At 44.5% G+C, this 20000-nt stretch overlaps 1 long non-coding RNA gene across 1 annotated transcript in view; it reads right to left on the reverse strand.

The window, feature by feature from the left end:
- Nucleotides 1-5188: 5188 nt before the first annotated feature.
- LOC116967872 overlaps nt 5189-20000 on the reverse strand; it is a 15307-nt gene continuing 495 nt past the window's right edge. The window contains exons 2-3 of the long non-coding RNA XR_004410350.1: nt 14691-14758; nt 5189-5359 (exon numbers count right to left, since the gene is read on the reverse strand). This is a non-coding gene — a long non-coding RNA (uncharacterized LOC116967872). The remainder of the gene's footprint in view (nt 5360-14690; nt 14759-20000) is intronic.

Below are 20000 nucleotides of genomic sequence, written 5' to 3' on the forward strand. Positions count from 1 at the left end.
AACTAAAAATGTGAATAATATAATGACGTGATTAGTTTCTCTATCTCTGGAGGGTGCAGGTTTTTAAACTTTCTATCAGCTCGTGGTATTGAAAGTGTAGACACAAGGAACTGCAAGTGCTGGTTTACAACAACAAAAAAGACAAAGTGCTGGAGTAACTCAGCGGATCAGGCAGCAGCACTGGAGAACATGGATAGGCGATGTCTCAGGTCTGGACCCATCTTCAGAGTGATTGTAGTAGGGGAGAGAAAGTTGGGAAGAGAGGTGGGGGCAGGGCAAAGCCTGGCAAATGATAGGTGGATACAGGTGAAGAGGGTCTAATAAGCAGAAGAGTCTTCTTGGGATCAGTGCAAATAGGTGATAGAGGGCCGGCAGGGATTCAGTGGGCTGAAGGGCCTGTTCCAATGGTGTATATATCTCCGTATGATTCTTTTAATATATTTTTTTATTAAAGGTAATCAATTACAATGCTTCAAACAACTTTATATCAAATTAATTCAATTTGCATTAAGTAAAACACTAGTAATACTTATCTACTATTTTTTTAGAAATAATGATAGAGAAAGAATAGAACAGTTATAAATCATTAAGAGAGTGATTAAATAATAATTTGATTATATATAAGAAAGAAAGAGAAACGAAAAAAAAAAAAAAAAAAAAAATTTTTAGTAACCACAATATGTATTATTAATAACACTACTACAAGTGATAGTATCAATAAAGGCATATATGTTAATTCCAATATAAAAATGAATTATTCTCACCAAATCCCGCAGGGTGCACGCCGAGCTGTGTTGCCAAGAACAGCTACTTCTCTAAATACTGTATATATGGAGACCATATCTGTTCAAAAGAATTATACTTGTCCAATAGGACAAATCTAATTCTTTCCAGATGTAACGTCTCCATCATCTCTGTTGCCCACATTTGGTTGTGGGGGATAATGTTCCCTTCCAAAATTTCAATATGATTTTTTTTCCCAATTATCAAACAGTAATCAAAGAAATTTCTTTGATTTACTGTAAGTGATAGATGTAAATCCGGAATTCCAAATATTATTAGCTTTGGGTTAGGGTCCAATTTAACTTTGATGACTTCAGAAATAACTTTAAAAATTTCTGTCCAGTAATAATTCAATTTAGGACATGTAACGAAACTATGTATTAAATTTGCCTCTGCTTTCTTGCACTTATCACAAATAGCGGAGAGATTCGGAAAAATATTATTTAATTTAGTTTTCGAATAGTGTAACCTATATAATACTTTAAATTGTATCAGTATATGTCTGGCGTTTAATGAACACCGGTGTATTCGTTGTAGAATCTCCGTGTGATTCTAACTATAAATGAAGCCAACATATTTATAAATAGACACAAGAAACTTCAGATGTTGGAATCTTGAACAAAACACAAAGTGCTGGAGGAACTCAGCGGGTCAGGCAGCATCTGTGGAGGGAATGAACAGACAACACCTTTGCGCCAGGATCTCTCTGAAGAAGGATCCCGACCCAAAATGCCATCTATCCATTCTTTCCACAGACACTGAGCCTTCTGTGGCAACAAATCCCACAGATTCACCACCCTCTGACTAAAGAAATTCCTCCTCATTTGCATCCTAAAGATACAACCTTTAACTCTGAGGCTGTGGCCTCTGGTTCTAGACCAGTGGTTCCCAACGTGGGGCGTACACCCCACAGGGGGGCAATTTGATTTTTAAGGGGGGCAATTGAGCGATTTATCATTATTATTATTTTAATACCACTTCTTTTTTTTTACAATTTTTTAGTAATTTCTTGCTCAGAACTTTAATTGTCTTTTGTTTATTTCATTTATATTTTTCATGGATGAGATGTTCTTTTGAAGCTTGTTTAAACCAAGGTATTGGCGTTTTAAGCTTCTCCAGCTGAAATGGAGTTCACTTTTTAAATGATAAGAATTATATATCACCACATGGGGGGGGGGGGCATCAGGATTTTAGAGGTGATTAGGTGGGGCATGGTCAAAAAAAGGTTGGGAACAACTGTTCTAGACTCTCCCACTAGTGGAAACATCCTCTCCACATCCACTCTATCCGGTCCTATCACTATTTGGTAAGTTTCAAAGAAGTCTGCCCCTCATCCTTCTAAACTCCAGCGAGTACAGGCCCAGTGGCTTCAAACCCTCATCATATGTTAACCCACTCATTCCTGGGATCATTCTCAAAAAACCTCCTCTGGACCCTCTCCTACAGCAGCACATCCTTCCTCAGACATGGGGCTCAAAGCTGCTCACAATACCCCAAATGGGGGTCTAACCAGTACCTAACAAAGCCTCAGCATTCCATCCGTAGTTTTATATTCTAGTTTATAGAATATTCTATATTCTCTCGGAAAAAAATATAAGCATTGCATTTGCCAAATAAATGATAACATTACATTTGTAATATCTCATTTGGATCCAATAAACTCATTATTATTTTTTATGATCCACTTCTGAGGCTTGATGTTCCATACTTATCCATTCCTAATTGAAATTCTGCCATGTTTTGATGTGTTTTGATGTGTTAATCGGATTTGTGGAAATTTGGTGCTGTGGGACATTCGAGATGAAGATACTGTCTAAAATGACACAGTATGTTTGGTTTCTGCCCACCTAACACACCCCGGTTAAGTTTCAGTAGCGACCCAGGGAGGAGGGGCTCAACTGGGGAAGGTGGACAACTGCGTGGGATGGAACTGCAGATGCTGGTTTAAACCGAAGATAGAAACAAAGTGCTGGAGTAACTCATGCAGCATCTCTAGATAGACAATAGACAATGGACAATAGGTGCAGGAGTAGGTCATTTGGCCCTTTGAGCCAGCACCGCCATTCAATGTGATCATGGCTGATCATCCACAATCAGTACCCCGTTCCTGCCTTCTCCCCATATCCCCTTGACTCCGCTATTTTTAAGAGCCCTATCTAGCTCTCTCTTGAAAGCATCCAGAGAACCTGCCTCCACCGCCCTCTGAGGCAGAGAATTCCACAGACTCACAACTCTCTGTGAGAAAAAGTGTTTCCTCGTCTCCGTTCTAAATGGCTTACCCCTTATTCTTAAACTGTGTGTGTGGCCCCTGGTTCTGGACTCCCCCAACATCGAGAACATGTTTCCTGCCTCTAGTGTGTCCAAGCCCTTAACAATCTTAATAGGAGGAATGGGTGACATTTCAAGGTCAAGACCCTTCTTCAAACGTGCTAATTTCAATTTAGTTTAGAGAGTTAGGGCAGCACAGTGGCGCAGCAGTAGAGTTGCTTCCTCACAGCCCCAGAGACCCGGGTTCAATCCTGACTGCGGGTGCTGTCTGTACTGAGTTTGTACATTCTCCCTGCGACCATGTGGGTTTTCTCCTGGTGCTCCGGTTTCCTCCCACACCCCAAAGACGTACAGGATTGTCGGTTAATTGTCTAGGTATAAATGTAAATTGTACCTGCTGTGTGTAGGGTAATGTTAATGTGCTGGTCAGTGCGGACTCGATGGGCCGAAGGGCCTGTTTCTGTGCTGTATCTCTAAACTAAACTAAACACGGAACATACAGCGAGATGCTCAAAAAGGAAATTAGGAAGGCTTAACGGGTCATGAGAAATCACAGGCGGATGGGATTAAGGTAAATCCGAAGGTATTCCATAAGCATATTAAGGGCGAGAGTGGGCGATCTGTGCATGGAACTAGAAGACTCGTGATGTCTTAAATGATCCCGCTTCATCAATATTCACAATTGGCACAGACTTCGTTATTGGAGCATTCAGTAAAGGGGCAGGACTCAGTCTAGTGCAGGCCTCCATAGATGAGCAGGAACTGCCTGATGATTCAGACAGCATTTAAGAAGTGTGGGATTGCTCAGGTGTTGAAGGATATGGGCCAAGAGAGATCGGCATGGAAAGGTGCACATTGGTCAGTATGGACAAGAAGTCTGAAGAAGGGTCCCGACCCGAAACGTCACCCATTCCCTTTTCTCCAGAGACGCTGCCTTGAGTCACTGAGAGTGGTGAATCTGTGGAACTCTCTGCCACAGAAGGTAGTTGAGGCCACAGTTCATTGGCTATATTTAAGAAGGAGTTAGATGTGGCCCTTGTGACTAAAGGTATTAAGGGGTATGGAGGAGGTCAGGTACAGGATACTGAGTTGGATGATCAGCCATGATCATATTGAATGGCGGTGCAGGCTCGAATGGCCGAATGGCCTACTCCTGCACCTATTTTCTACGTTTCTATGGAACAGCTTCTTCCCCTCTGTTATCAGGCTTCTGAACGGCCCTTCCATAAGCTATGGTGCTGACTGTCCGATTCACCTCTACCCCATTGCGGACATTGGACTTTGTCTGTGGAACTGATGCACTACAATGCTGAGAATACATCCTGCACTCTGTATCTTCCCCTTTGCTCCACCCGTTGGACTGGAGTTGTACTTGAGTTTGTTTCTGTTTGGTATTAACTGATTTGGTTTGCATAGCTCCCAAAATGTTGTATTCAAGGGAGTTAGATGTAGCTCGTAGGGCTAATGGAGTCAAGCCTACTCCTGCACCTATTTTCTATGTTTCTATGACATCCACCGCCAATCTTGAGTCTGATGCTGCCTGTCCTGCTGAGTTATTCCAGCTTGTTTTGTGTCTTTCTTCGGTTTAAACCAGCGGCTGCAGTTCCTTCCTGCATAGTATTCATACCGCTGGGTTGTAAGCCGGCCAAGCGATATATGAGGAGGTGCTGCTGCTGCTGTTGAGGACTTGTATTCACTGGAGTTTAGAAGGATGAGGGGGTAATCTTATAGAAACATATAAAATTATAAAAGGACTGGACAAGCTAGATGCAGGAAAAATGTTCCCAATGTTGGGCGAGTCCAGAACCAGGGGCCACACACAGTCTTAGAATAAAGGGGAGGTCATTTAAGACTGAGGTGAGAGAGAGAAAAATTCACCCAGAGAGTTGTGAATTTGTGGAATTCCCTGCCACAGAGGGCAGTGGAGGCCAAGTGACTGGATGGATTTAAGAGAGAGTTAGATAGAGCTCTAGGGGCTAGTGGAGTCAAGGGATATGGGGAGAAGGCAGGCACGGGTTATTAATTGGGGACGATCAGCCATGATCGCAATGTATGGCGGTGCTGGCTCGAAGGGCCGAGTGGCCTCCTCCTGCACCTATTTTCTATGTGTTTCTATGTTTCTATGACTCACTTTGGTATCCGACCGCCGAGTGCAGGAGGTCCATGCCCGAGCCGGTGAGGGTGAGTCCATTGACGGCGTAATGCGGTTGCTTGATGTAGGACATCATGCTGCTTGTCTGGGTCTGCTGGGTAGGCCGGTCCCAAGTTTGGCGAGTTCGCTCACTACCCAACTCCGGTGCGGTGGTCACTGGAGACAGACATACATCACGGGGCAAAACATTAATGTTATTTCAACCAGAGACAAGGGGGTCGCCACCTCCAATCCCGCGACATGATTCATTGATCAAAGGAATCAAATCCAATTCAAAGATTCTCCCCCCACCCCCTCCCGTTAGACTCACACCTCTGACCCAGACAATCGGTGCGTCTGGCGAGTGTTTTTTTTAAAATTGAAGATAAGACACCAAATACATGGATAAACAAAAATGCTGGAGAAACTCAGCGGGTGCGGCAGCATCTATGGAGCGAAGGAAATAGGCAACGTTTCGGGCCGAAACCCTTCTTCAGACTGATGAAGTAAATGTTTAAAGGGAAGATAGACACAGAATGCTGGAGTAACTCAACGGCTCAGGCAGCATCTCTGGGGAGAAGGAATGGGTGACATTTCGGGTCGAGACCCTTCTTTAGACTGTCCCGACCCGGAACGTCACCTATTCATGTTCTCCAGAGATGCTGCTTGTACCGTTGAGTTACTCCAGCACCTTGTGCCTATCTTTGGGGGGGTCCGCAACACCCGGAGAAAACCCACTCGGTCACCGGGATAACGTGCAAACTCCACACAGGCAGCACCTGAGATCAGAATAAGAACAATGTTTTAAGAATAAGGGGTAAGCCATTTAGAACGGAGACGAGAAAACACTTTTTCTCACAGAGAGTGGTGAGTCTGTGGAATTCTCTGCCTCAGAGGGCGGTGGAGGCAGGTTCTCTGGATACTTTCAACAGAGAGCTGGAAAGGGCTCTTAAAGATAGCGGAGTCAGGGGATATGAGGAGAAGGCAGGAACGGGGTACTGATTGGGGATGATCAGCCATGATCACATTGAATGGCGGTGCTGGCTCGAAGGGCCGAATGACCTACTCCTGTACCTATTGTCCATTGTCTATTGTCAGGATCGAACCTGGGTCCGTGGCGCCGTGAGGCAGCAGCTCTACCAGCTGCCCCGCTTGAAAATAAAATTGAAAATCGGTCGGAATATATTTGGGGAAGAACAAATGTACTAAGCCTGTTGCAATTTATTTCGTCTGAGGAGCAAACCTGTGACTCTGACGGAAAAAAAAGATCTCCACAAACTATGGAGGTTGGCAAAACACAGCGATTACACGGCAATTAAAACAATACTACACAGCGATAAACAACACTGCCCGCTCCATAAAATGTCACCCATTCCTTCTCTCCAGAGATGCTGCCTGTCCCGCTGAGTTACTCCAGCTTTTTGTGTCCATCTTCGGTTTAAACCAGCATCTGCAGTTCCTTCCTACACAAAACCTGTCCCATTCTCAGTTTCAGATTGACTCCGGACAGCCCGGAATAATACAGCACGGAAACAGGCCCTTCGGCCCAACATGTCCATGCCAAACCAAGATGCCCCATCTAAACTCGTCCTAACTGCCCATACATCTCTCTAGTCTAAACCGTTCCCATCCATACAATTACAAATGTTTATTTTAGTTTAGTTTAGGAAGGAACTTTAGATGCTGCTTTCCACTGAAGATAGACACAACACGCTGGAATAACTCAGCGGGTCAGGCAGCATCTCTAGAGAATGAAGAAGGGTCTCAGCCCGAAATATGGCACATTCCTTCTCTCCAGAGATGCTGCCTGGCCCGCTGAGTTACTCCAGCATTTTGTGTCTATATTTAGTTTGGCTTCATTTTAGGTTAGTTTAAATTAATTTAGTTTCGTTTATTTTAGTCACTTGTACCGAGGTACAGTGAATAACTCTTGTTTGCTTGCAATAGTCAAACAAAAGACTACAGTCTGAAGAAGGGTTTCGGCCCGAAACGTTGCCTATTTCCTTCGCTCCATAGATGCTGCTGCACCCGCTGAGTTTCTCCAGCATTTTTTGTCTACCAAAAGACTACACATGATTGTAATCAAGCCATCCGCTGTGTACAGATACGGGATAAAGGATACAACATTTAGCACAAGTGTAAATGATAGTCGAGACGGGAGCGATGGGCCGAGGGGCCTTGTAGCCTGCGATATTGTTGATGGCCGTTCCAATTCCATCTCCAGTTCCAATATCCCCCCCCCTTGCCGTTCACAAGGACTGCACGGAGAAGGGGCATATTGTCGAGATATTCCGTTTAATTTGGTTGAAACCATACAGAAAGGTTAATACATCGCTCGCACTAATTGTAATAAAATCAGAAAATCGTGGACAATCGGGAAACAGTCGGTCGCAGTCGCCGTCTGACTCGGCGAATATTTTTAACATTTTCTGGTTTTATTTCTTTCAGATTTAAAACATCTTTATATATTTTTCAAAAAATGTCAATCCATCGCAAGCAGTGTTGTCTGTATTTTGTTGAACTGCCTATGTGAGGAACGTTGCCTATTTCCTTCGCCCCATAGATGCTGCTGCACCCGCTGAGTTTCTCCAGCACTTTTTTCTGTACAGACAATAAACCAGGTTTGATTGCTGTTCCTCTGTTCTACCGAGAACTTGAAGGGTTAAACATATCTTACAATCATTACCAATCAGCCTGAAGAAGGGTCCCAACCCCGAAACAGCATCTGAGCCGGACACAGAGTACTGGAGTCACTCAGTGAGACAGGCAGCATCTCTGGAGAGAAGGAGTCTCGAGAGAAGGTCTGAAGAAGGGTCTCGACCCGAAACGTCACCCATTCCTTCTCTCCAGCGATGCTGCCTGTCCCGCTGAGTTACTCCAGCGTTTTGTGTCTATCATCGGTTTAGATCATCATCCGACACATAAAAGATGGACACTATATTGCAACACACCCTCACCCAGTGTACACTGGTTCAGAATCTCCCCATATTCACCCCCCCCCCCAATATTCGGTCGTTTGTCCCCCCCTCCCTCTATTGCAATTCCCCCCCAATCTCTCTCCTACCGAGTCTCAGTAGCGTGGATTTAAACTAGAAAGACGCCCCCCCCCCATCCCCCACCCTCCGTAATTACTCACCTAGAACAAAGAGGATTTTTTTCCCAACTACATTTGTGATTTCAAGTTGGCGGCGGTGGGTTTCGAACCCGAACTCGACGCTGCCCCACTTTCCTCCCGATGTTATTCCGCTCCTCTGATCTTCCCTCCTCAGGCCAGTCCTTATAGACCACCAACGATGGCGTTCCCTATTTAAACGGGTGTCTATTTGTACTCCAGTGTCTATCGTCCACCCCCCCCTCCCGATTGGCGAGGGGGAAGTGGCTTGTGTGTAAGTGCAAGACAAGGTACAGCTTTAACGCGGCGGTCTCTCTCTCACACACACACACACACACACAGACATTAAAGAGGTCGGACACAAGCGATAGACCACGACCCGTGTGATTTTCAATTTCCTGTCTGACCCGAAATCTCTCCCTTTCCACCCTTGCAAGATTTAGAACAGAAACATCAAAACAAATCGAAGACAGACACAAAAAGCTGGAGTCCGCCAGCGGGTCAGGCAGCATCTCTGGAGAGAAGGAATAGGTGAAGCTTCGGGTACACAAACAATGATACGAAAATTCACACATAGAGTTATGAGTTTGTGGAATTCTCTGCCTTGGTGGAGGCCGGTTCTCTGGATGCTTTCAAGAGAGAGCTAGATAGGGCTCTTAAAATAGTGGAGTCAGGGGGTACAGTATGGGGAGAAGGCAGGAACGGGGTACTGATTGAGGATGATCAGCCATGATCACATTGAATGGCGGTGCTGGCTCGAAGGGCCGAATGGCCTACTCCTGCACCTATTGTCTATTGTCAATTTTCCCTAAAGTAACAAAGTTATCAAAGAACGATTTAAAAAATAATAAAACTCCCCGGATACTAATAATTTAAGCTGAAATTAGAAAATAGTGCTAATATTCCGACATGAAACGTCACCTAATCCATGTTCTCCACAGATGCTGCCTGACCCGCTGAGTTACTCCAGCACTCTGTGTGTTTTTTTTTGTTTTGTAAGATTTAGATTCGTTCTGAGAGTCCGATCGGATAAACAAATCCCCAAAACGCAAACTCTGATAAATAAATTATAGAAAATATTTTTTTAGAAAATTTGCAATCAATAAAAACTTCGTGTGCTAATTAAACGAAGACTTTTTTTTCAGCAAAAAGTTACAACTAGTCGAGTTGCATTCAATTTAAGACTTGTTCTTGGTAGGGAGTGATCCCGTTCTAATTTCCTTCGCTCCGTATATGTTATTTCCTTCGCTCCATAGATGCTGCTGCACCCGCTGAGTTTCTCCAGTATTTTTGTCTACCTACGTTCTAATTAGTTTGTGTTTAATCTTTGGATTAATCTTAAGGCTACGTTTGAATTCGAAACGATCGAGAAAAAAAAATAGGGTTTTTCGTGGGTTGTATTTTAGGTTAAGGAATTTTTGGGGGTTAAGGAATGATCTGTAATGGAATACCCCTCTTATCCTAATTGTGATCATGAAGGCACGAATTAATAATTAGGCCAATATACAACACCAGGCGTTGACAGAGTGATGTTTTCAGCGCGGAGGCGCGAGTTAATGGCAGCCGTGTTTACTTCACCACGGGGTCAATATAGAGACCACCTCTTTAATTATATCTGTTGTTCGTTCATTAACAAGCCCTGTGGACCACATCTCCACCGCGTCGAGAAACGAGAGAGACCCCCCCCCCCACGGAACAGACGCGCAAAATAAACCGTGGCACAATCTTAAAACGAGATCTAAGATTAAATGTTTAAGAAGGAACTGCAGATGCTGGAAAATCGAAGGTGGACAAAAATGCTGGAGAAACTCAGCGGAGAAACTCGTCTTAGATGCTGCTGCACCCGCTGAGTTTCTCCAGCATTTTTGTGTACCTTCTAAGATTAATTAATTAATGTGTAGGAAGGAACTGCAGATGCCGGTTTAAACCGAAGACAGACACCAAAACGCCGGAGTAACAGCCTCGCTGAGTTACTACCCCAGCTTTTTGTGACTATCTAAGATTAATTAAGGTAGACACAAGTGCAGGAGAAACTCAGCGGGTCTAAGGAGCGAAGGAAATAGGCAACGTTTCGGGCCGAAACCCTTCACTAGACCTTCAGATTAATCAATATCGCTGGCTGCGATCGGTGGGTCAAATGTGGGAATATCGGATGTTAAAGATCCCACAGTTACAACAATTCGGGGGATAAATACACTTTTAGCGAGAGTTTACCAAGTCATATTTTTTGAATTCAGACACAAATTAAATCCTTAACTCCGCCACTTTGTGACATTTTTTTTTTTGTCAACCGGCATCTGCGGTTCCCAAGTTGTATATCCAATTCCTTTCGAGTTGTTTATTGAACAATTTGGAAGTCTGGCGTGCAATTATCAAAGCCGGCTGCGAAAGACAAAGTGTGAAACCATGTCGAAAAACGTCCTTAGTCATTATAGCCGAGTCTCTTTCAACTAAACGAAAAATATAGATTCAAGATTCAAGATTATTGTCACAATTCTCACAATTATCTTGTTATAACTTCATGTTCCTTTTTATCTTAAGAATAAAATCCTTTTCTTTGAATCATTTAATCTCAATTCATATTCCATAGCTATTTCTGACTACCGATTTTTTTTTAAAAAGTCTGCTTAAAATATTTCACGCCCTCGACGAAGTTTAGTAGATTTTTTTGGTGGAATTTTTTTGGTTTTCCCCCAGTACTGGAAGACAATTTAATGTAGCGCTTTCATAGTTTCTCCGTTTGTTTTAGCCGTGCCGATTAGATAGCCGTCTCTACAAGTGTATACAATTGTGTGGGAAGGAACTGCAGATGCTGGTTTAATCCGAAGATAGACACGAAAATGCATTTGTACATTGCACAATGGCAATAAAGATTTAATCTGAATCTGAATCTGAATCTGAAAAGCTGGAGTAACTCAGCGGGACTGGCAGCATCTCTGGAGAGAAGGGAGAGGTGGCGTTTCGGGTCGAGACCCAACTTCAGACAATTGCATTGGGTATTACAGGAGACTATTACACTCACAAAGACACGTTAAGAATTTCGCTAGCCTTGATAATTTCCCCCATCTACTGAATCTTCCCACCGCTAAATACATCCCTGACATCGCCTTTCCACAAATAGTTTACAGTGATATGTTTATTACACATTTTAATACAGATATTTGATTTGTGAATTAAGGGACAGAAGTTTAGGGGTAACATGAGGGGGAACTTTACACAGAGAGTGGTAGCTGTGTGGAATGAGCTTCCAGTGGAAGTGGTGGAGGCAGGTTCGATGTTATCATTTTAAAATAAATTGGATAGGTATATGGACGGGAAAAGAATGGCGGGTTATGGTCTGAGTGCGGGTAGATGGGACTAGGTGAGAATAAGTGTTCGGCATGGACTAGAAGGGCTGAGATGGCCTGTTTCCGTGCTGTAATTGTTATATGGTTAGATGGTTATATGCGTGGTTTATACGCGAACATGCGTGAATGGATTATGGAAGATAGACACAAAAAGCTGGAGTAACTCAGTCTCAGCGGGACAGGCAGCAACTCTGGAGAGAAGGAAAGGGTGACGTTTCTAGCCGAGGCCCTTCTTCAAACTGCAGTTCCTTCCTACACAATAAATTAATAATATGGAAACTGAACATCCCTAAATCTTCAACAATCCAAACTACATGTAGATATAAAATGTCGACATCTGATTTGTGGGCCAGCGCGTGTAGAAAGCATATTAAACATTTGGTCATCCAAGATAGTTAATAAACATATCACGGTCTTACTCTGAAACGAGTGTCCAAGACATTTTTTTTTTGCTGTGGGAGGTACACGGGAGTTTTGTAAATCAAGTCTAGAAAGCAAACTGCTTAAGAAGGAACTGCAGATGCTGGAAAATCGAAGGTAGACAAAAATGCTGGAGAAACTCAGCGGGCGCAGCAGCATCTATGGAGTGAAGGAAATAGGCAACGTTCCGGGACGTTTTGTGCAACCCTGGAAAGCAAACTTGTGTCTTTAGCCTTCGGTAATCCAAAATATACATGAATGAGGATTTGGGTGACTGTGTGTGGACTAACAAGCAGGGAAGCTGTTGTTCTAAACTAACAACAGTCTAACACACAATAACTACTGATTTATAGTGTTTAAGAAGGAACTGCAGATGCTGGAAAATCTGAAGAAGGGTTTCGGCCCGAAACGTTGCCTATTTCCTTCGCTCCATAGATGCTGCTGCACCCGCTGAGTTTCTCCAGCATTTTTGTGTAACTACAGATTAATATATTGGCCTGCGCTGGGTTACACGCTGGTGGTTCTAAAATAATTGTAAACAGCGAGACACTTCCGATCGTACACAGAAAGTATAGAGACACTTCTAGCTGCCTGTGCAACACTCGCGTTAAACACGAGTATAGAAACATAGAAACATATTTCACAATCTAATCGTACTCCAATCGGGGGGAAAAATGGCCAACGAATTTTAATGTATTTTAGGTTAAAGAATTTTAGATCAAATTTCCAATTTCTGTTTAATCTCAATTTCTAAATTCATTAAAAAAAAAAGAAGTAAAGACACAGTAAAAACGATATGGTATGGACAGTGTCTTATAGCTATAAGATCTTTGGTGTTAACAGCGCCTGGCAGATTTCACTGACCGCAATAAAAACTCAACGAAAAAGAAATCACATTTTCGCTGCTGTTTATGGCTCAGACGCTAGTTCTTTCCTACCAATAGAATTCTCTATTTACAATAGTACATGTATATTAACAAAACATAATTCAGCGCACGTATTAATGCCATTTTCGTTGTAAAGATTGTATGAATTCAGAAATTCAGCTATCCACCTTCTCTAGAGCTGTCGGAAGGAACTGCAGATGAAGTTAGACACGAAATGCTGGAGTAACTTCGGCGGGACAGGCAGCATACATCTCTGGAGAGAAGGAATGGGTGACGTTCTCGCGTGGGTGACGTTCTCACGGTTTGGACATTGCAAAAAATAGAATCATATTTTTCTTTCTATTTTGCAAGAACTACCTCTCCCCGGTGAAGCTATCCATAGAAGCGGGCATCGCGTACAACTCTGTTTAATAACATCCACAAAATCAAATCGGTATTTTACATCTGAGGTGGACTAAAATGCTGGAGAAACTCAGCGGGTGCAGCAGCATCTATGGAGCGAAGGAAATAGGCAAGAGGCAATAGGAAATAGGCAACGTTTCGGGCCGAACCCCTTCGGGATTCGGCCCGAAACGTTGCCTATTTCCTTCGCTCCATAGATGCTGCTGCACCCGCTGAGTTTCTCCAGCATTTTTATCTCCCTTTACATCTCGCCAAGCGTCTACAGTTTAAAATAAAATTCAACCAGCAATAAAACGAACTTATCAATAAAATATCGAAATGCAAATGACCCCAGCGGGCGAGGCAATATATCAGGTTTGTTTCCAGGGCTTACTGGGTGGGAAATCTTACTTGGAATTAAATTGAGTGTTAAACTCATTAAAAAAAGAGGATTCTCAGTGTCAAACCGTGGCGTTGGAAGGGAATTGTCAAATGCTGTTAAAATAAGTTTTCATACAATTCAGGCACATCCGCGGCTCCTTCTCAACGCGGGACTCAAACGGATATTTACCAAATCTTATTCGAACCACAGGTAGACAAAAATGCTGGAGAAACTCAGCGGGTGCAGCAGCAACTATGGAGCGAAGGGCCGAACCCCTTCTTCAGACTCTGCCTTCTGCTATTATATATATTTTTGTTGTAAAACGCACGCCAGATTTGAACAAGCTAACGACGCCATTATAATGTTCAACAAGGAACTGCAGATGCTGGAAGATCGAAGGTACACAAAATTGCTGGAGAAACTCAGCGGGTGCAGCAGCGTCTATGGAGCGAAGGAAATAGGCGACGTTTCGGGCCGAAACCCTTCTTCAGACTGATTATCACCAATTTCTATCATCAGTCTGAAGAAGGGTTTCGGCCCGAAACGTCGCCTATTTCCTTCGCTCCATAGATGCTGCTGCACCCGCTGAGTTTCTCCAGCAATTTTGTCTACCTAACGCCATTATAATCTCCACCCCGTCAACAAATGTAGAAAATGTGAATTTTAATTTTTAAAGCTATATTTATTCTGTTTTTATTAACCGCACCGATAGGAACTGATTGAAAAACATTGTTTTCGTTCCATCTGTGTGTGTAAGTACTCATTTAAAATACATTAAAGTCAATACTGAATACTGAATTGAACTAAGGTGGGGGGGGGGGGGGGGGGGGGGGGGGGGGGGGTTATCACCAATATCTATCAGATATCAACTTGTTTTTCCCCGCCCGCACTTGCAAGAAACGTTTCCAATCGTGTATTGGATCGCGGGAGAGCTGCTTCTAACTAAAGTCGCTGGTGTAAAATGACATTTGGCGCTTACCCGCGTTTGCAGAGGTTTAGATTAGCCGGGATAGGCAGCAATCGGATGAGCGACACTTCCTCGCTGGACTGTAAAGGAATCATAACAAGAGATTTTAGAATTTGGGAAAGTACTTTCCAACCGGCCGCGACAAGCCCTGGGCTGGGATATAGGAATTCAGTGTCATTACCGAGGGGAGGGGAGGAGGGGAAATATGTTAAATGGATATAGGAGAACTTTAAGCTCCAACTAAAACATGGCTTAACCTTGTTAGTGGCGAGCTCACGGGAAGTGAGTGAGTGCGGGGAGCGGGTGATGCCGCGACTAGTCCACTAGCCCAGCCATGTGTTCACCGGCCAATAGCTGCTGCCGACAACACAAGCTGTGGATCGTGTAACCAACTGCTCTCTCTCTCTCTCTGTGTCTCTCTCTGTCTCCTTCTCTTTCTCTCTCCCTCTCTCCCTCTCTCCCCTCTCCCCCCCCCCCTCTGTGTGTGTGTCTCTCTCTCTCGTCCTCTCTCTCTCTCTCTCCCTCTGTGTCTCTCTGTCTCCCTCTCTCCCCATCTCCCTCCCACTTTCTCTCTCTCTCTCTCTCCCTCTCTCCCCTCTCTCGATCCATCTCCATTCCCCCTCTCTCCCTCTCCCCCCCCTGTGTGTGTGTGTCTCTCTCTCCTCCTCTCTCTCCCTCTGTGTCTCTCTGTCTCCCTCTCTCCCCATCTCTCTCTCTGTCTCTCTTTCTCTCTCAGTCTGAAGAAGGGTTTCGGCCCGAAACGTCGCCTATTTCCTTCGCTCCATAGATGCTGCTGCACCCGCTGAGTTCCTCCAGCAATTTTGTGTACCTTCGATATTCCAGCATCTGCAGTTCCCTTTTGAACTCTCTTTCTCTCTCTCTCTCTCCCTCTCTCCCCTCTCTCTATCCATCTCCATTTCCCCCTCTCTCCCTCTCCCCCCCCTCTGTGTGTGTGTGTCTCTCTCTCCCCCTCTCCCTCTCCCCCTCTCTTTGTCTCTCTCCCTCTCTCTCCCCCTCTCCCCCTCTCCCTCTCTCTCTCTCTGTCTCTCTCTCCCTCTTTCCCCCTCTCTCTATCCATCTCCATTTCCCCCTCTCTCCCTCTGTCTCTCTCCCCTTCTCTTTCCCTCCCCATCTCTCTTTCTGTCTTTCTCTTTCTCTCTCCCTTTTTCTCCCCTCTATCTGCCTTTCCCCTTCTCCCCACTCGCTCTATCTAAGTGTCTCCCCCTCTGTCCCTCTTTCTCCCCCTCTCTCTTTCCCCTCCCCCTCTCTCTACGCCTCTCTTCCCTTCTCCCCGTCTCCCTCAGTCTGAAGAAGAGTCTCGACCCGAAACGTCACCCATTCCTTCTCTCCAGAGATGCTGCCTGTTCTGCTGTTACCCCAGCTTGTTGTGTGTCTCTCGCCCTCTCTTTTTCTCTATCTCTTGCACTCCCTCTCTCCCACTCCCTCTCTCTCTCCCGCTCCCCCCTCTTCCTCTCTCATTCTCTTGGCTATCCACACACAACCACTTTTTCTCACAGAGAGTGATGAATCTGTGGAATTATCTGTGGAGAGGGCGGTGGAGGCCGGTTCTCTGGATGTTTTCAAGAGAGAGCTAGATAGGGCTCTTAAAAATAGCGGAGTCAGGGGATATGGGGAGAAGGCAGGAACGGGGTACTGATTGTGGATGATCAGCCATGATCACATTGAATGGCTGCGCTGGCTCGAAGGGCCGAATGGCCGACTCCTGTACCTATTGTCTATTGTCCCGGCGAGTCCCTTCAGTTGGTTTTCCATAGAACCAACCAGCTGCCACAAAGACGGGTTTCAACCGCGCTTCCAGCCAATGCGATTTGTTAAATATGGAGACACAATAAGGAAAGATTGGATAGACTGGAGATGTTTACTTCGGAACGGATGGGAGATATAATTAAAGGGTATAAACCTGTGTGGGGTTTAGACAAAATAAATAAGAAAGAGATATTTACCTTAGCAGAAGGGTTACATTTAAAGTAATTTGGGGAAGGATTGGAGGGATTATGGATTTTTTTCACTCAGAGGGCGGGTGGAGTCTGAAACTCGCTGTCTGTCAGGGCGGAATGAATCCTCTCCGCGGTTAAACAGCGCTTGGATGTAGAACTGAAAGGTCGCAGGCCCGGTAATAGGCTCAAAATAGACGGAGATAGACAGAGAGAGAGACAGAGAGAGATAGAGATAGAGAGAGAGAGAGACAGAGGGGCAGAGAGACAGAAAGAGACACAGAGAGACAGAGAGAGACAGATAGACAGAGAGGGACAGAGAGACAGAGAGAGACAGAGAGACAGACAGACAGACAGACAGACAGACAGACAGACAGACAGACAGACAGACAGACAGAGAGAGACACGCACACAGACATATATATATATATATCCATGCACTGTATACTTGTATTTATATTTGTGCATTTTAAATATGTATGTCATGTTTAATACTTTGGCAATATAACGATGTATTTTATCATGCCAATAAAGATTTTCTTAATTGAAAAATGTGAAAATGCTGGAGTGACTCAGCAGCATCTCTGGAGAGAAGGCGTAAGTCCTAAGTGGCGGGTGGCGTGGGTTTTCTCCGGGCGCACCGGCTTCCTCCCACACTCCAAAGAGTACAGGTTTGTAGGTTAATTGGCTTGGTGTAATTGTACATTGTCCCGTGTGTGTGTAGGATAGTGTTAGTGTGCGGGGATCGCCGGGCGGTGAAGACCCGGTGGGCCGAAGGGCCTGTGTGCGCGCTGTATCTCTAAACGACACGAAACGAAACTGAATTTGAAGTCTGAAGAAGGGTCTCGACCCGAAATGTGTCCTATTCGTTTTCTCCAGAGAAGCTGGATGACCCGTTGAGTTACTCCAGATTTTTGTGTCTATCCAAACTAAACTAAACACGAAGGTAGACAAAAATGCTGGAGAAACTCAGCGGGTGAGGCAGCATCTATGGAGCGAAGGAATAGGTGACGTTTCGGGTCGAGACGACCCGAAACGTCACCTATTCCTTCGCTCCATAGATGCTGCCTCACCCGCTGAGTTTCTCCAGCATTTTTGTCTACCTACGATTTTTCCAGAACCTGCAGTTCTTACCTAAACTAAACACGAGTTATCTTTTTTTTAAAGGAATTAGGAATGGGATTGGCTTCAATCAGTGCATGTCAGGTCAGATTCAATAGGTGGGTGGTACAAGGGCTGTGATTATTGCTGTGTGTGTTGTCAGAGTTGAAGTGGAATCCAGGATGAAACGAGTTCTTGCTCTCTCTCGCTATTAGCGTGTGATGTGTCGGGCGTTTCAAGTGGAGGTCTCTCTCGGGAGTTTAATACTGAGCTCTCAACACTTTGATCAAAAGCTGCGAAAAGGGCGACGATAAACAGCAAATGTACAGCGATATTTCCAGCATCGCTTCTTCCCAATAACCAGCAGGCTCCAGACAACACCACACAACACTAACCTCAGCTCTGAACATCTATAGACAATAGACAATAGACAATAGGTGCAGGAGTCGGCCATTTGGCCCTTCGAGCCAGCACCGCCATTCAATGTGATCATGGCTGATCATCCCCAATCAGTACCCCGTTCCTGCCTTCTCCCCATATCCGCTATTTTTAAGAGCCCTATCTAGCTCTCTCTTGAAAGCATCCAGATAACCTGCCTCCACCGCCCTCTGAGGCAGAGAATTCTATAAATTCACATCTCTCTGGGTGAAAAAGTTTTTTCTCACCTCAGTCTTAAATGACCTCCCCCTTATTCTAAGACTGTGGCCCCTGGTTTTGGACTCGCCCAACATTGGGAACATTTTTGTTCCCTCAGCTCTCAAAGTCTATGAGACAACAAAACACAAAATGCTGAAGTAACTCAGCGGGACAGGGAGCATTTCTGGATAGAAGGAATGGGTGACGTTTCGGGTCGAGACACCTTCTTCAGTAGGGGGGAGGGGAGATACAGAGATAAGGACGGGTAGCCTGTGAAAACGGGACATCAAAGGGGTGAAGGTCAAGGAAAATGTAGATTCGATCATTGTTAGCTGAGGTGAAGTTGACAACGAAGCCTACGGAGATAAAATTTAATCAGGACAGTCAGACTGGTCATAGAACGAGGAAGGGGGAGAGATGGAGAGAGAGGGAAAGCAAGGGTTACTTGAAGTTAGAGAAGTCAATATTCATACCGCTGGGGTTTAAGCTGCCTATCGAAATATGAGGTGCTGTTCATTCAGACTGAGCTGGCTTTAGTTTGACCAAGGACATCGTTTCTGCATTCGTCTTGTAGTTATTAATTTATTGAATATTCGATTACTAAATATGATCTGTTTGTGTGTTACGTTTCTGAGCCTATAAGGTGACATATCGCTGCCCCGTTATTGCTACATATACACCATGAAACAGGCTTGACTCTGGAAGATACATTGGTTCGGGAATGAGCATTCATCGGTTTACCCGGGAGTTTCCGGAGGGGGTTCGAGGAGGGGGTTTAAGAATGTGCGTTGTGTTTATTTCGTATAATGCAAGCGTTCCTGTTTTATTCGTTCTAGTCGCTGTGGGGGGAAAGGGACTTCGATCTGCGGCAGAACGTGAGGTGACGAAGATAGATGAGAACAAGCGGCTCCGAGTGAGAGAGGGAAGAAAGAAAAATAGAGAGTAGTCTGAAGAAGGGTTTCGGCCCGAAACGTTGCCTATTTCCTTCGCTCCATAGATGCTGCTGCACCCGCTGAGTTTCTCCAGCATTTTTGTCTACCTTCAATTTAAACCAGCATCAGTAGTTCTTTCATAGACAGACAGATAGATAGATAGATAGATAGATAGATAGATAGACAGATAGATAGATAGACAGACAGACAGACAGACAGACAGACAGACAGACAGACAGACAGACAGACAGACAGACAGACAGACAGACAGATAGATAGATAGATAGATAGATAGATAGATAGATAGATAGATAGATAGATAGATAGATAGATAGATAGATAGATAGATAGATAGATATTAACAGGAGAGGCAGGTGTGACAAGGCTGATATACAGACCAAGTTGCCTCTCTCTCCAGTTACTCTGGTACTGACTAGTTAACAACCAGTTAACAACGAAAGTCCAAGCTAGATCCACAACTATAAACTATAACCACTGACTAACTAGCAACTAGCAACCAGCGACTGTAAATGGGAAATAAATAACATGTAACTCAGCGGGCAAGGCAGTATCCCCGGAGAACATTATAGGTGACTTTGGGCTCGTTACCCTTCTTCAGACTGATGTATCCATGTTCGCCAGAGATGCTGCCTGGCCCGCTGAGTTACTCCAGCACTCCGTATCTTTTTATTTTGTAA

This window comes from Amblyraja radiata, chromosome 41, assembly GCF_010909765.2.
Source record: "Amblyraja radiata isolate CabotCenter1 chromosome 41, sAmbRad1.1.pri, whole genome shotgun sequence".
NCBI lineage: Eukaryota > Metazoa > Chordata > Chondrichthyes > Rajiformes > Rajidae > Amblyraja > Amblyraja radiata.